Consider the following 17743-nt stretch of genomic DNA (forward strand, 5'->3'; position numbering starts at 1 on the left):
TGGGTGACTGTGTGAACGTGTTTCTCAGCAGCTGATGCGGGCCTTGTTCCTACAACTAAAGCTTTCCTAGGAGCCAGATTACACAAAAAGCTTGGTTTAGGTCTTATTTGTCTGACAGGTCCCAACGGGTGGTGTTGAACAACATCTCATCTCGCTCTGCTCCTCTCTCGTGTGGGGTCCCGCAGGGATCTATTCTGGGCCCTTTGTTGTTTTGTCTTCACCTCCTTTCCCTCAGCTTAATTCTAAAAAAAACACTGTGTTCAATATCACTTATATGCTGTCAGATTTACGTGTCGGTGAAACCCCAGCAATCCATCCAGCCTCTTCTAGATTGCCTACGTGATGTGAAATGTTGGCTGGCCACAAATTTTCTGCATCTCAATGATTCCAAGACTGAACTGATCCTGTTTAATCCGGTCAGATCTAGCTCATTCCAAACCCCAGATCTTTCATCTGTTTCGCGAAATCGAAAAACCGTTGTGACAAACCTGGGTGTGAAGATGGATTTATCTCTAAGGATGGACGCCCAGGTCAATGCCACTGTAAAATCTTGTTTTTTCCAACTCCGCCATCTGTACAAATTAAGAGCCGTTTTATCTAGAAAAAATTCGGAATCAGTTGTTCATGCCTTCATCATATCTAGGCTCGACTACTCAAATGCAATTTTGCTGGGTGCCAATAAGTCAACCCTTGCCCGACTTCAACTCGTTCAAAATGCAGCTGCTAGATTCCTCACGCGTACTGACAGGCGCCAGCACATAACACCAGTTCTCAAATCCCTTCATTGGCTGCCCATCACTTTCAGGGTCCAATATAAAATGCTACTTTTTGTTTTCAAATCCCTCCATGGTCTTGCCCCTGTGTACTTATCTGATCTTCTTTCAATTTATACTCCTGGTCGCACACTCAGGTCCTCCAGCCTGTTGCTCCTCGAGGTCCCGAAAGTGTGTTACAAATCACGCGGACAAAGAGCTTTCTCTGTCGCCGGTCCTAAACTGTGGAACGAACTTCCAGTCACAGTTTGACTGGCATCCTCCTTGGCAGATTTTAAGTCTAGACTAAAGACACACTATTTTACCCTTGCTTTTAATAGTTAGCTGTTTGTTTGGTTTTTGCTACTCTTATTTTATCATCTATTGTAAGGTTTTATTGGTACATTTTTATCGGCTTGTCGTTTTTATTGTTGGTTGTAATTCATAGTACTGTTTTATGTTTTCTATCTCTGTTATTGTGCGACTGTTCAGCACTTTGGTCAGCCGTATGGCTGTGTTTTAAAAGTGCTATATAAATAAAGGTGGTATGGTATGGTATGGTATTATGCTCTAATCTTTAAAGCTAAAAAATACTTTTGGAAATAAATAAGCAGAAAAATATAATGTCCGAAAACGCTGCACATTTCCACCAGCAGATGGCAGCAGAGACAAAAGTCTTTAATTAATTGGCATGGCTGATATTTAGGTAGGGCATTAAAAGCTACAATTTTACCGTTTTAAGACCCCAATGAATGTTTAGAAAGTGTAGTGTTTTTTCTTCACCTGGGAATTAAAAATCTGTGGATTTGATTTAAGTGAGAAAAAGTTTTGCAGTGTTTTATTGAAATATATAAACAACCAGAGAATGGTTTTATAACACTTTACTATTTGGTTGTAATTAAAGAGTTTGTGTGTAAAAGAATTTTTATAGGGATATAAAAGGGACAAATAATTTTATATCCCCATAAAAAGCACAATAGCAGTAATCCCAAAGGAGTGAGTTAGTGTGGGTGTTGGCCCTGGGATACACTAATGATCTGTCTAGCCTGCACCATCTCTTTCTCTCCAACTCTCTCCTTTAATTCTTAAATAGGAAAATAATCTGTATAGAAAAACAAGAACGGCAAAGCAAATTTTTTATTAGCAAAAAAATTGGGTGAAGTTTTATAATAAGTTATGTGAGTTCAATGCAAAACTGTCACTTATGACAAAAAAGGTTATGGACACAATTCTCATTGAATTGATGTAATAGACTAATGTATTAAATAAAAAGGGTCCATTTCCACCATCGAATTGACTTAGCATAACATTTCATGCACGCCGGAACTGCTGGGTCAGAGTTGTGCCAGCTGGAGGATCCAGACGCACAAATCAACCTTTTTCTCGCTCATTGTTCTTCAACGCAGACATAAATAAACTGTCAAGGTCTCACCACACGCAAACGCCTGATCTATCTTTGCTTAAAGTCAGACTGCTGAATACCTCACTCTGAATAAAAAGTAAACTTTTACAACTCATAAGTGAAATAATCATATGTGATGAATGAATAAGATGTCTAAATCAAATGTTTGAATAACCTGTGCTTAAATCAATGAATTTGAAATGAATCTTGTTCTTACAATGATCCATTTATATCACAAATCACTGTGTTTTATTTGACAAGTTAATCATTATCTACACTCATACGCATCTTCATAAGATACAAGTTAAGGTTAAGGTTCACCTCACATAACATTCTTTATTCACAGTTAAGAAGCTTGTATCTGAAGGAAGGAGTGGCTTTCTGAGGAGTGTTTTGGTAAAGCTTCCAGACATGGCACACTCTGATTTGCCAGAATGGCCGGAAGTTTATTAAAACAGGATTTACTTCCCGATTAATTCATTTTCCAGCTGAACCCCGATTCGGCCAAAGCAGGAAAGAAACATCTCTTTTGACATACAGTCAACCTGTTTGCACGCTGCAAGTTGACACAGCCAGACGGCTCCCTAAGAGACACATCCACTTTGGACGCAAACAAGACATCCCAAGACTGGACGGGTCATATCGGAGTTTAATCTACGAAATCCCGGTGCCGTGAGGTTCACCCGACTTCTGACAGTCCGGATCTCCCGGGGGTCTTCGCCAGGGTTACAACAGATTGCGTCTGATGCTGTTTTATTAATAATCAACTCTCTAGATTATAGCAGACAACAACTTCTTTTACACCCGGGTTTCACAATTTCTTTCAGATACAAAGATTCTGATAAACATCCTGCTTACATCACACCACCTACACATCACCCTCCAACACATCTCATCATTCATATCTCGTCATGTATAATCATTAGTTTAGAAAATAATAAAATTCCTTTTTAACTATATACGGAACTCTGTATGAATTAATGCGAAGTGTGTTTATTGTCCCTGAACAAGCAAAGAACCCTAGACTCTTCTGATTAAACATTCAAAGATCAATCAGATCGATGTTTCATATTTATATGGAATCATCACATCTTATTGGTCATAATTAATTTGCAGTCGTCACGCTATAAAGTGTGACCGCTACACTAAACATAATTAATATTTTATATGTTTCAGGTATTTTTATTATGTAATTAAAAGACTTAAATTAAAGAACATTTAGTTTGCCTCCAACCTGGAATTCTAGATTAGATGAAACCTTGTCATTTGCAATTTTCACCGATAGTTTCACTATGCCAATAAATTAAACAGAAGAATAAATACATTTTCAAATATAAAAAATGTTATTGTTGAAGAAAAGGATGTGCATGTGGAGTGAGTTCTGAGAGACTACTTCACCCTGGGACCAGGCCTTTGGCACCGTAACTTAAAAGGTTTTTGCTGCAAAGTAATTGATTCACAGCAAAGTCAGATGATTGAACACATACTGTAAACTAAACCATTTCTATAATAGAAAGGAGAGAAAAAAATCTAAAACACAGATCTACATAATATTCAAACACTTTTAGGGGTTTTATAAGATGAACCTGGGTGTTGCATCCTGTAATACCCAGACTGTCCACCAGATGTCCCCACATGTCATGCTCTGAGTCTTCACTTCCTGTGAGTGTTTACTAGTGAATCACATGGCACCTCTCTTGTCTATTGTGTGAATGATGCTTCACATTGTTTCAGATCCTGCAAAGAGACGCTAAAATAACAATTTTACTTTCACAAGTGTTTACGGTGCCAAAGAGCTCCATGCAAGCTCTGATTTCTTTATTTGGCCTCTGACCTTGGCAGCACCATGGCAACAGGAAAAGTATGCGTCAAAGTGCCAAAAATATTCACAGAAAAGTGTGTGCTTCGTGGGTTAATCAAACCTAGTTCTGTCATCAAACTCTTAGTTTTTTTTTGAAAAGTGACACAAAAAGATCAGGTTTACTCCCCACATGGTTTCACCACCATTCACGTGTTTCATCGCAATATCAAAATGTCATAAACAGAGTTTATAACGAGCCAAACTACCAACAGGATGGGCAAGTGGGCCATGTGACTTAAGCAGTTTACAGTCCTGAAACTCGGACAGTCAATAAAACTTTTAGGTTTTCGGGAACAAGACTAAGTCCACTTCTATCGAACCATCAGGATTGTAGACGCTGCAGCAGCAGCAGGCCCATCTGTGACTTGATGGTTTATTGATCCCTCTGTGAGTTTGTCTTTGTTCCTGATGGGGTCAAAGCTGACTGACCTCATGGATGGAGCTGTCTGAAGCCAGGTCTTGTGCTGGACATTACACAAGAAAAAACGGGTCTCAGCAGCATTTCTCTGCGTGTTTACGTTTTGTTCATTTTACTGATAAATCTTCACTGATGAGCAACATCCTGGTCTGCAACGATAAACTTGGTCTTTTCACGGCGGTTGAGAATGTGCTCTGACTCATTGTTCCTTAAACAAGAGCGAGGGTTGTTCGCCATGCTGCATGATTTTTCATTAATTCATTTAGAAAAGAAAAACGTTTGAAACTTACTGTATCTCAGCTTTACAAGCGTTAAGATCTGTGTTATTTCTGACACTAATCTTTTGAAGATGTGGCAGTGAGGAACATGTGTTGGCTTGGTAACCAGTCTAGTATCCAGTGGCAACAGAGGTCTATTGAATACTGGGTGGCTCTGCATTGGCTGGTGTGCCCACCTCTCTCCTGTGTCATCAAGTCATAGAAGCACATCCATAAAGCAGGTCTTCATAGTGGTGGGGTTGTTCGCCAGGGGACTGAGGAGGGGTTCAAATCTGCGATGGTGTGGCAAAAATTCTTCAATGTGCTAGCCTGCAGGGGGTAGCGCTCTTACTGCATCACTTTCACCATCTCTATCAGGTGTGCACACACTCATATCTAATAAATTCCTTGTCGTAAGCAGCATGCCTTTAAGAATACTTTTTTTTTGAGGATGCAGTGTGTTTTTAAGCTTTGTCTCCATTCTTGATCACCACCGAGTCCATATCTGAAGGCATCTGCTTGAACAGAGGCAGACACAACAGGATAAGCATCTTTGTCTCAGACTCCTGTCTATCAAAGCCCCCCCACCGCTCACGACCCCCTCCCAGCCTCTCCTCAATTTGGGCGGCTGTTACTGAGAGGGCAGATGGCTCATTACCATAAATAGGACACAGAGAGAGAGAGAGAGAGAAGGGAGAGAGAGAGAGTAAAGGGGCCATGCACACTAACCAACAGGACCGCGATGCCCAAAAAAATGCAAGGAAATGTGAGTTTGTTGCTAGGAGAGAGGAGAGACAGCTTTATGGCAACACAAAGTGATTCCCCCCTCATCCAACCTCATCTCTCTCCCAACACCCCCTCCTCCCTTCCTGTTATGAGACAGAGCCTTGAATCTGCTGGTTGGGGACAGATGGTCATCGGGCCCCACAGTCCTACAGCTGGACGCAGGCTGCACAAACGCAGCAAGGCCTGGCAGGACCGCATCACACCTTATCCCGTCCAACCTATGAGAAGCAGGAAAGGAAAGTGATGAAGCCACGGTCGTCAGCTAAGAATAGATCCGCACTTGTTGCCCACAGGAAATATGTGGTTGCACAATAGCTGATCACCCTTAAACAGGTTGTGATGGGCTAAGCAAATCATTCATTTGGTGCAGTCACAGATTCTCTTATTCTTCTCAGCTGTTTTTTATTCTTTCCATTTAGCTGTTTCTGTATCATTGAGGTTTCACTGCCTTTTCCTCTTTTTAAGACCAAGTTAGCTGAGAAACCACTTTACTTGTTTTTTTTTTTTGGATATGTTTGGTCACTAAAATGGCCTGTATTTGATATAGCGCCTTCTAGAGTCCTGGAACCCCCCAAGGCGCTTTACAACACAATCAGTCATTCACCCATTCACACACACATTCACACACTGGTGGGGATGAGCTACGATGTAGCCACAGCTGCCCTGGGGCGCACTGACAGAGGCGAGGCTGCCGAGCACTGGCGCCACCGGTCCCTCCGACCACCACCAGCAGGCAACGTGGGTTAAGTGTCTTGCCCAAGGACACAACGACAGCGACAGACTGAGCGGGGCTCGAACCTGCAACCTTCCGATTGCGGGGCGAGCACTTAACTCCTGTGCCACCGTCGCCCCAAAATAGTCTTCTAACCTTATTACCTGCATTATTCCTGATAGAAAACAGATGGGAAATACTCTGATTAGAAAGGCCACTCAGATCTATGTCACACTGAACACTATAGGATTCATGGGCTCACCCATCTTGGCTCATGACGGGGAAGGCTGTTGTTGATTTAGCCTCCAGGAGACAGCAGAGTGCATCTCGGCTAGTAGAAGCTAACCGTTGGCATTAGCAACTCCACCACCCAGCAGAACTCCACCAGGCTTGTGTTATTTGTAGAGACAAAACATCAACATTACAAAGCAAACAGAAGCCTTTATTACAAGACACAAGTGTGTCTTATAAAGGCGCCATTCCACCTCGCATGTTAGTAATATTGCGGTAATTGTCTGTCTTATAAATGGCTATTGCGCCATGTTGCAACAGAGGGAGGCGTCCTGATGACGTGGGGAGTTAAGGCCTAGCTTCATTTGGCAAATATATTGAAAATGAAAGTAAACACGGGCAACAAGTTTTGCTTTTTGAACAAAATCAGCTGAGACGGCAAACTGGAGCGCCTCAGCACTCCATGAGCATCTCTCTTGAGCTGAAACTCAGATCACCAGAGAATGCACACGGACCGATGGGGACATACACTTCCAGGAGTGGCTTGTTAAAAAAATGTAACGATCGTCCTTCGATCGCAAATAAAAAGCAAGTTATGTCCAAGATAAACGGAAGTCCACGGCAGCACAGAGACCACCCCCATAGCTCCTTTTTGGGGCAGCAGTAGCTCAGCAGGTTGAACGGGTTGTCCAGTAATCGGAAGGTTGCAGGTTCGATCCTGGCTCCGGACAGAGAAATCTGCTGTTGTGTCCTTGGGCAAGACACAACCCACCTTGCCTGCTGGTGGTGGTCAGAGGGACCGGTGGCACTTGTGCTCGGCAGCCAGCTCTGTCAGTGCGCCCCAGGGCAGCTGTGACTACATCCTAGCTCATCACCATCAGTGTGTGAATGTGTGTGTGAATGGATGAATGATACACTGTAGTGTAAAGCGCTTTGGAGTCCTTACTCTGAGAGGCGCTATACAAGTGTGGGTTATTTATTATTTATGCCGCCATCTCCTATTGCTTTATAAAAAGTATATGATTGTGCCACATTACCGCCACGGTCTGACCACTTATAAAAGACCTAAGGGTCCCTGATGCCGCCACGGCAAAGTGATGGCTTTATTTTGTAAAAACGGCTACAGTCAGTGGTAGGGTTGTGTTACTGCTAGCCAATCAGAGGTGAGATGTCCAAATATCAGTAAATATCGGCACTTTCACATCTGAGTCAGCCTGAACCTGCCTGGACCACCTGGACCTTCTCCACTGGCAGTCCACTTCAGGCTGAACTGACCCCACTCACCTGACTGTACCACTGTCGCCTGATTGGCTGGCTGAATTTCACGCCTACTTTTAGGGGGAGCCTCTGATTGGCGGCTAGAATCAGCCAGCAGGGGTTTCCCACATGCGCAAATTATTTTCATGCTAGATCCTGGAGAGTAAACATCTCCTCTGACTGCAGCTCAGAGCTGCTGCTCCGGCTGCAGCAGCAGGAGGACAGACTCCTGTGAAGAGTCAGTCTCCAAAAGCAACGCTGCTCACGGCCGCCTTTGTTGACTAACTTGTGGAGGATACCACAGACTTCTCCGTCCCGTGCTCGGAGATTCCCTGGAAGGCTGTGTGAACAAAACCTGGCCGGGAGCGCCAGAGCTTTTTTTTTTCCCCCACAGAGCTTGACTCACAGGGGATTCTTTTCATACCACTGCAAATGTGTTGGGAAAAAAGAGTTGGTCTTCATTGTTTTTAAACACACTGACTTGAAACAATGGAGGAAGAGAAGGGCTGCATTCCACTTCTGCAAATGTAAAACTGCTGACATGTAAACTAAATGGAATGCAGCCCTGGTTACTATACCAGTTCTCTCTATAGAGCTCCGGGAGTTGACGTCACTTCTCCCGGCATGCAACAGTTCAAATCAAAACGGCGCCATATTGGCATGCAGAAGCCCGCAGCTGGACTGATTGAAAACTCAATCAAATGGGAAATATGGTAGATTCCTGTTGTGCCCCAGGATGCCAGAACAGACGCGGACGACATAAGGAATAAGCCATCTACAGGATTCCCCAAGATCTGGAACGCAGCAAACGTTGGATGATTGTAATAAAACACGCTAGTGACCGGGCTAAAATGAAACTGTGGGATCCCGAGAGTGAAGGTTTTCACTTATGCATCGACTGCTTCATATCAGGTACTTAAACCAGCATTTCTTCAACTGTGTATGGTGTTTATTTTAAACTCTTTTATTACGATTCTTAGTGGGCTTCTTAAACTTAATTTGGCGTGGCTTTTTCTGTCTTATTACTCATAGCAACAAGTAAACGTCACCTAAAACGTTGCCTCGTGATTTCTGCGTGCTGCCGTTTACGTGTTTTATGATCACAGCAATGAACCGGCTAGGCTGTATTTAATTTTTAAGCAATGGTTGATCAATTGTCAGATCACACATAAAAAGCACTTTGGATTGCTATTATCTGTCTCACAGAGACAGATCTCAGACAGATCCTGAGACGCTCCTGCCTGACATATTTATTTTATTCACTGAAAAAAAATCAAACTAGTGATTTCTCTTGGTGTTCAGTTTATACATTCAAACAGCACAGCACTCTATTTAAACTTCTTACATGTACATCTGTTATTTGTCCATCCATCCATTTTCATCTGCTTATCCCGAGTTGGGTTGCGGGGGCAGTAGCCTAAGTCGAGAGGCCCAGACTTCCCTCTCCCCAGCCACTTGGGCCAGCTCATCCGGGGAAATCCCAAGGCATTCCCCGGCCAGGTCCGGTAAGAAGTCTGCTCCGACAGCTTCTGGCATTTTTAAAAAGTATCCCAGGGGCACGGTAAGGGTCGGGGATGTTTGGTCTATTTATTTTCTGACTATATAAAATGATTTCTTCGGTTTTAAATGTGAAGTAAACTCAGACAAAGTAAAAACCAAGCCAATCCCGTTCATTTTGTTTACCTTTGTTGCCTGCCAACATGGCGTCTACTCTCTGAGAGTCACGTGACGTCCGGGGCTCTATAGCGACCCAATCAAACACTAACTGATATTTTTCCTTCAAATAAAGATAAATTATTTTATGAAATGTTTAGATAAAAATACTTGACTATTTCTCTTCTGTATTTATTTATTTATTTGTCAAAAATCAGACCAGAGACTGTCTTTGTGACATGGCGCCATGAACAAAGTCCTTATGTTTTTCTACTGAGTTGTCTATTATGTCTAGACATTGAGTTTAGAAGAATTCATGTGACTAAATTCATAGGTCAGCGTTAAATGTAATCAGTTTTTAAACCAAGGATGAATGAACTGCACTGAAAATGAATGAGGGCTGCACAGTGGGGCAGAATTGTTTCCTTGCACCAAGTAGGTCCTGGGTTTGAATCCCAACCTGAGGTCTTCTTGTATGGAGTTTGCATGTTCTTCCTGTGCATGTGTGGGTTATCTCCGGGTTCCTCCCACAATCCATGAATTTGACTGTTTCTGTGCATGGCTGTTTGTCCTGTTTGTGTTTGTATTGCCTTGTGAAGGGTCAACAACTTAAGCAGGGTGTACCCTGCCTGCTGCCCAATGATTGCTGGAGATGGGTCCCCGCCCCCTGTGACCCTGCAAGGAGCATAAGTGGGTATAGATCATGGATGGATAGAAAGTAAATAACAAATAAAACCATTAAAAGATTCTGTCAGAGTATTTAGATCACTTAAAAAAAACATGTGAAAATCCAAAAGAAATCGGAGGTTAGTTTGAAACTTTTGCGCGATACATTTTGTTATTTTGTTCTTAAAATTTACCAAATTAATGCTTGATTTACTTTATGAGGTCAATCAGAATAAGTGGTATGAGTTTGAGATGTTCCCCCTCATGTCTCTCCCGTACAGAAATGATGGAATGATGCCGGACATTTTCTCCTTTACATACAGAGGAAAGATAACAACTGTCCAAATCAAGAGAAGGACAGCATGGCAGCAGCATAAGTAAGCAGAAAATAGGCGTCCCTGCATCACCTCACCAGCCGCCCTGGTTGCATAGGAACACGAGGGCGGGCCATGCCTGCCCTGCAGACACACTCCTTTCCTCTCTCTTCTGCCACGCTTCATTAACCAGTGTTCATTCAGGCACAGAGAAGCACTGCACCACTTTCTCCCCACTAAAGCCGTGCGCCCGCTCACAGCTTTGCTCACGACTGGGCTCCCTCCGGACCCAGGCAGGGCTAGATGCTGCCCCTCAGGCATCGGGTCACACTCATTTTAGATGCACAGTACAGGGAGACATGGTGGGAGGTGTGTAAATACAAAACTATGGTGCTCAGTCATTTCATCACACATAACTCAGCTATCACAGGTCAAGTGTTGTACTGAGTTCGATTAAAAGGGAATATTTTAGTGACACAGATTTAACTGATTATAAAACAATGTGCCAGTGGGGAAGAGACACGTGAGCTTCACTTTGTCTTTACCTAAGATTGAGACATCCCCATCAGACCGGACACAAAACAACCTCAAACCACTGATTTGTGATGTTTAGCAGCTTTGACGAAAGTGTGGCAAGTAAACAAAACAGTGACGTGCATCTGGGAATACACACACACACTCTCTTTTTTACATAGCTTTGCTTTTGTCTGCTTTTTTGGTGTATTTGCTACATTTTGATCTAGATTATTGTTTGCTTTCTGGAGATCATTTTGTATTTAAGCGCTGTCCTTTGTTAGCCATCCCGTGTTTAACGAGAGCCTTTTTGCTTCTTAAAAATAAATAGTTATGGCTTTTTGGTTAAAATTTTCAGTATTGCATGCAATTCAAGGCCCAATGTAAAGCATCCATCTGTCCATCCATCCATGCATCCATCCATCCATCTATCCATTCATTCATCCATGCATCCATTCAGCTATCCATCCATACATCCTTCCATGCATCTATCATCCATCCATCTATCTATCCATCCACCCCTCCACGCATCCATCCATTCATCTATCCATCCATCAACTCATCCATCCACCCATCATCATCCATCCAACTATTCATCCAACCCTCCATCTATCATCCATCCATACATCCTTCCATGCATCTATCATCCATCCATCCACCCCTCCACGCATCCATCCATTCATCTATCCATCCATCAACTCATCCATCCACCCATCATCATCCATCCAACTATTCATCCAACCCTCCATCTATCATCCATCCATGCATCCATCCATCCATCTATCCATTCATTCATCCATGCATCCATTCAGCTATCCATCCATACATCCAACCCTCCATCTATCATCCATCCATGCATCCATACATCTATCCAATTATCCATTCATCCATGCATCTATCATCCATCAATCTATGCATCCATCCATCCATCCATCCATCCATTCATCCATCCATCCATCCATCCATCCATCCATCCATCCATCCATCCATCCATCCATCCATTCATCCATCCATCCATCCATCCATCCATCCATCCATCCATCATCCATCCATCTATGCATTCATCCATCCACTATATCCTCATAAACTCCACTTTCAAAATTGTAATCTTGATAAAATGACAGCTGTACTCAGTTTGGATATTTCTCCGTGCTCTATTTCAATGATGGGTTCGAGCTGAACAAGAAAATCCTCTTCATTGTTTATCTGTGTAGAACTCATATGTCCGAGCATCAGGTAGGAAGCTTATTTCATCGTATGTACATGAGAAAACACGCCACCCACTCAATCACTCTGCTTGAAGAAAACGAGCAATCCCTCATGTGTGTCATTGCCCACTATGGCGCTGGTGGTGCCAGACAGCACTGCAGGGCACAAGACGACCATTGTCCCACAAGATAAAGTGTGCTTTTGACCAAGGCAAGGTGGGAGGGACCAGATGCTGGATAGCAGAGTGTCAAACAACAACGGTTTTAGTGTTGAGTCTTTGTTTACAGTGAAGCTGAATGATTCTGCATCTCTCACGACTCGATTTTTGAGCGATTGGTGGGACATGTCTTTTCAGATTGGATTGTCTTCCTTTCATCCTCTTCCTTTTTTCACAGCTAATTGACTGCAAGTGTTCATTTGCCTGCAGGAGTAGTCATTAAGGCCAAATAACAGAATTTAGCTCAGCAATAAAGGACACAGAGATCAGTGGGTTAATTGAATTGCCCCTACATGTGGTGTGTTGTAAAGCAGGGATATTTGATGGCCTCAATAATGGAGTCATGCAGTTTGCATGTTTTTTTTTTAAATGCAACGAGGTGGCATGGAAGCAAGAAAATAAAAAATACAAGTTCATCACATTTCAGAGAGATGTGAAGGTTTAAATATTGTTCTCATACAAATGAGCAGGGTCTGCACTGATTGTGTAAATATGCTCACTGGCCAGTTTATTAAGAACACCTTGCTAGTATCAAGTAAGACAACCTTTTGCTTCCAGAACAACCAAAATTCTTCATGTCATAAATTCAACAGAGTGTTAGAAGCATTCCTTGGAGGTTCTGGTCCACATTGAAGTGATAGAGTCGCACAGATGCCTGAAGATTAATCAGCTGCACATCCACAAATCCAGGGGCGGTTCTAAAGAGGATCCAGGGATTGCCAGAGCCACGGTGATAGGCAGGTTTAGACCCCCCTGAGCCTAAGCCTTAATAAGTTGTGATTTTTTTGGCAATAAAATAGCCCAACGTGAGATGTAAAATAAGAGCACGTGAATGCATTTATGTGAAGTTGAAAGAAGATGCGGAGACAAATGTATTCATGTTGTTACTGAGATGGATAACGGGGAAATATTTATATTTTGAAAATTTTAAAAAGCTATTTATTCTAAAGCGAATGTAACTGAATTGATGTCATTATAATGTTGTAATTACACACTTCAAATTTGAAATGTTTGCAATGTTTTCTGTGAGAGTGGCCACGGTTAGCCTGAAACCTCCCTTACCATAGCCTAAGAGTTTAGGACTGGATTAAGATCTGGTGAATTTGGAGACTGTTGGAGGTCAGTGGACGAACCAGTCTGAGATGAATTTGTCTTTGTGACATGATGCATTATCCAAGTAAGTAGCCATCAGGTGGGTCCACTATGGTTACAAGAATAAGGACATGGAAAGCAACAATGCTCAGAAAGTGGAGTGTAAACCATGCTCAGATGGTTCTATGGAGTCCAAAGTGGGCTAAGAAAATACCCCTCACAGTGTTAGACCACCAACAGCTGATGGCTGGGTGAATTCACACTTTTTTATGTTTTTACACCTGGTTCTGACTTGCCCACCTCAATTCTGCAGCTGAAATCGAGACTCATATGACCAAGAAATGTTTGTCAAGTCTCAAATCCAGTTTTGTTTAGTCTGTACGAACTGTAGCCTCAGTTTCCTGTTCTTATCTAACAGGAGTGGCAACCAGAGTGGTCTTCTGCTTCACGGCGCATTCAGAGAATGTGTTCTGCAGAACTTGAATGTAACAAGTGGCCATTTGAGCTACTGGTGCCTTTCTATCATCTGAAACCAGTCTGCCTATTTTCCTCTGACCTCTGACAGCAACAAAACATTTTTGGACGACTCCGTGTGAAAATCTCAGTTTCTGAAACAACATGGTGGGAAAATCCACCATGCCAAATTCAAAGTCTACTGAATCTTTGTTCTTCCTGGTTTTGATGCTCAAGTTGAACTTCAGCAGCACATCTTCACCACATCTAGATGTCTAAAGACGACAAGCTGCTGCCATGTGATCCGACGATTCTTCATTTTTGTTGTTTCTTTCTTTGGCAAAAAAAAAAAAAAACTTTTATCCAAAGCAACTTAGAACTGAGAATGTGACAACAATGCTTTCTACACTGCAGTCAATGAACCTAACACGCTTTGGCCTGAAAACCAGTGATTGAACCAGTAAGCGTTCACCTTTTGAACAGAGAAACTGTCAGTTTTAGCCTTTAAAAACCTTTGAACCATCCCGCTATGTTATGTTTGACTCAGTAAGACTTTTATGTTTATTGCAATCAGGCAACGTTACATCATAGTCAGGAATTATTATTTTATCTAATGTAATTATAAAGTATGATTTAACTAAGGTATTTGCTACAGTCTCATTAAATGATTGAGCTTTGCCACTGACCAAAAAAAGACACTCAATCCATCCCGAATGACGTTTGAGTCTGTCATTAAAAGCATTCGTCCGGTATAATCTAGACAAACAGACTGATTCAATTCAGAATCATAGCACATTCGTTTGACGGCAGGAAAGATCATTCCTCTGTCATGTGTTGAGTTTTATTACCTGTGCATTGAAGGGGGTTCTTATCAGCTGCCAGATAACGAACAATCAGCACACTGCTTACACAATTCATACGACCCGGCTGACAGAAAGGATTGTCAAACAAAGGCTTCTGTAGGCAAACATGCAGTTGAGGATAACAGCGAGCGAGGGCAAGGAGAACCTCCAGGGAAAACGCACAGCAGGAACAAAGAACGCATTTGGAAGAAGTTGACCACACCTGATTGCTCTGCTTGTGTTGTCACTGGGTGTGCACTTGTAGCTTTTATTAAAGCACATAAATTAGGCTGTGTATTTAACGGGAGAGACATGAAGACCAGAAATGAGCAGTGTTTGGTCTTCACTTTGACGTTGTCTCTTTTCACAAAAAGACTACAGAGCAATTATGTGGAGAGCAGAGTGTCCTCTCTCCCTCTGGTGGCCTCTGAAGATGCAGTCAGTTCCATGTTTTGGGAGAAATGCAAATCCAACCTGCATAAGCCGATTCAAGTAGGAAAATAAAACGCGTGCATGCATGCAAATACACACGTGTCTGCATGCCCCCCGTTCACCATGTGTGCTTTAATGTACGACACAATTCTCTTGATGACTTTCCACTTCAAATTTCAGAGGAGGTTCAAACTAATTAGCTCAGGGCGCCAGTTGTTCTCAGTGTGCTGAAAATCCTACTTTAAATAGTACACTGTAGAATGTTCCAGCGTGGAAAATAAAGTGAAACCAACCAATAAAATACTGCATGAACTTCCAAATGATAGAAAAGGGAATAGGTGAGGCAATGCATAAAAAACACTTAATGCATTGTCCTAAATGTGCATAGAGGAGAAGAAATAAGACAGAATTCCAATCAGCAAGCTTAGAATAAACATGCAAACTTTATTGTTGTGTTTGACAACAAGACAGACAGACAGACGGACAGAGAGATCAATTCAGATACCACCTGCAGCAGGGATGGAGTTTCTTCTAGAATGTGATTAATCGTGACAGTTTACACTCTTTTTACTGACGGTAAGCTAAAGTGTCTGTGCTCACACTCCAGAAACCAAAGGTGTAATGAGGAAAGAAAGAGAACACAGAGGGAACAACAAAGGCAGGAGGACAGACTGAATGAAGAGTAGCGCACAAACACAGGTAGTTCTTAATAGAGAATTTTATGAGCTCCAGACCCGCAGAAATGGAGTGTTGTGAGTGTGCAGAGGCTCTTATCGGCTCGCTGGCAGCAGGGCAAGGGAAGGTGAGCGCTTCCACACTTGCGATCCGTAAAAATGGTCTGATTCATTTTCCGCATGAGCGGGTCTCAGAGGGGCGGCATCAGACCAGCCAGTCCACACAGATTTATGGACCATTAAGGCAGCAGGCCTCCTGACCACTATGCCACTATGGGCTGGCTTCTAAGACACACTGCACCCTCATTCACGCTCGGTCAGTACCCTCCATCACCGGCTAGCTTCCTCATTGTTCAGCCCCTTCATCAGCAGCACTTTTACTGCCATCCATGGACTCCTCTTATAGTCTGTAATTCAGCCATTCTTCGCCTCAGTACTTTTGATATCAACAAAGCTGTTTGCTGTAAATTTTCTCACCCGCTGCTGAGGTAAAACACTCACAAGAACTCTCTCGCGGATTGTTTTTCTTCATCATTCATGCCATCAAAAAGCTTCATGTGGGTTTACCGGGTTTCATACGGATAAAGAGGAGCTCCAATTCCATTTAGAAAGCGACTGATCAGTGGATTATGTTGTTTTAGTCTAACAGTTTTACAATCAGATTAGCACCGCTGCAGGCACACAGAGTAATGGGTCTGTCTGTTTAAGTCATCCTCAATCAGCTGTTTCCGTGGTGATTAATGCATCTTGTGCTTCTATCTCTACTTGCCTAGATTTGCAACTTCACCATCCCTAGGAGTGATTCTAGAAGGAAAAATGGGGCAGAGTCTGTGTGGCTTCTGGCTCTAAGAATAGCTCAGTAGACAAAAAAGCTGCAGTGGTAACCTGAAACTCAAAAACAATGAATGAACAATGAGCACACACCGTGATAACATTCATATACAATACTGTGAGTATGCCACACTTCATTTCAATCATCGCCATCTGTTTAAGTATGATATATATTAGTTTAAAGGACACATGTTATGCAAAACTCACCTTTTGCCTTATTTTGTGTCACCGCGTGGGTCTTTACTTTGCGGTCGGTAACAAGATGGCGCCTGTGCTTGGTTTAGCCACAGTCACCGGCCACTTTTTCAAACTTTTCTCCACTAACCTCCTCTTTTCCACCTTGCTCCTGTCTGCGATCCTCTTCAGTAGTGTCCCTGCTACCATCTCCTACGATCGCCAGACTCTTTTGTCCTTCCGTTCGTTCACGATCGCCCAAGATGCACCGAGGACGTTCCATCCTGTTTGTTTATCTGAGTTGCGCACCGGCCCGGAGCCAAATGACGGTCCCGAGCTGCCCGCCTCCGGCTATGTTTATCCGGTCCTGGGAAAACGTTGGAGGAAAAGAGGTAAACGAGCAGGGATCCAGGTGAGAATAAGACTTCTCTAAAGGCGTGGTTTATCTAGTAAACATCGGCGTGATCATCTAGCTTCTTGTCCTTTGTTTGGTGACCTGAGCGCCACTTCTGCATTCCCGCCAGGCCACGTTGCAGCACGGTTTCTCCGTCCAAGTTTTTTAAGGTCGGTTTATCCTCATTCCTCTGTGGTTTCTCCTCCTGTTCCCTCCATAAGTGTTTTTATAAACACCTTGGATCTAACCCTGCTAATTTATGTCCTCTAACTCCAGCTGTTTCTGTAGTTTCTGATTCCTCCACCTCACTCAGCATGGCTCTATTGAACACCCGCTCTGTTAACAATAAGTCCTTCCTGCTCAATGATCTAATTCTGTCTAAAAACCTGGATTTTCTGTTTCTGACTGAAGTTTGGCAGCAAACATCTGATTATTCTGCTCTGATTGAACTCTGCCCGAGTGGTTATTCTTTTCTTAGCCAGCCCCGGGGTTCTGGTCGTGGTGGAGGCCTAGCTGTTGTTTTCAAAGACCATCTTCCATGTAGCTCTACAACCTCTGGTCACTTTGCTTCCTTTGAACTGCGGCTGATTAAAGTCGGGCGTA

Source organism: Nothobranchius furzeri, chromosome 12 (assembly GCF_043380555.1).
Source record: "Nothobranchius furzeri strain GRZ-AD chromosome 12, NfurGRZ-RIMD1, whole genome shotgun sequence".
In the NCBI taxonomy this organism is placed as follows: domain Eukaryota; kingdom Metazoa; phylum Chordata; class Actinopteri; order Cyprinodontiformes; family Nothobranchiidae; genus Nothobranchius; species Nothobranchius furzeri.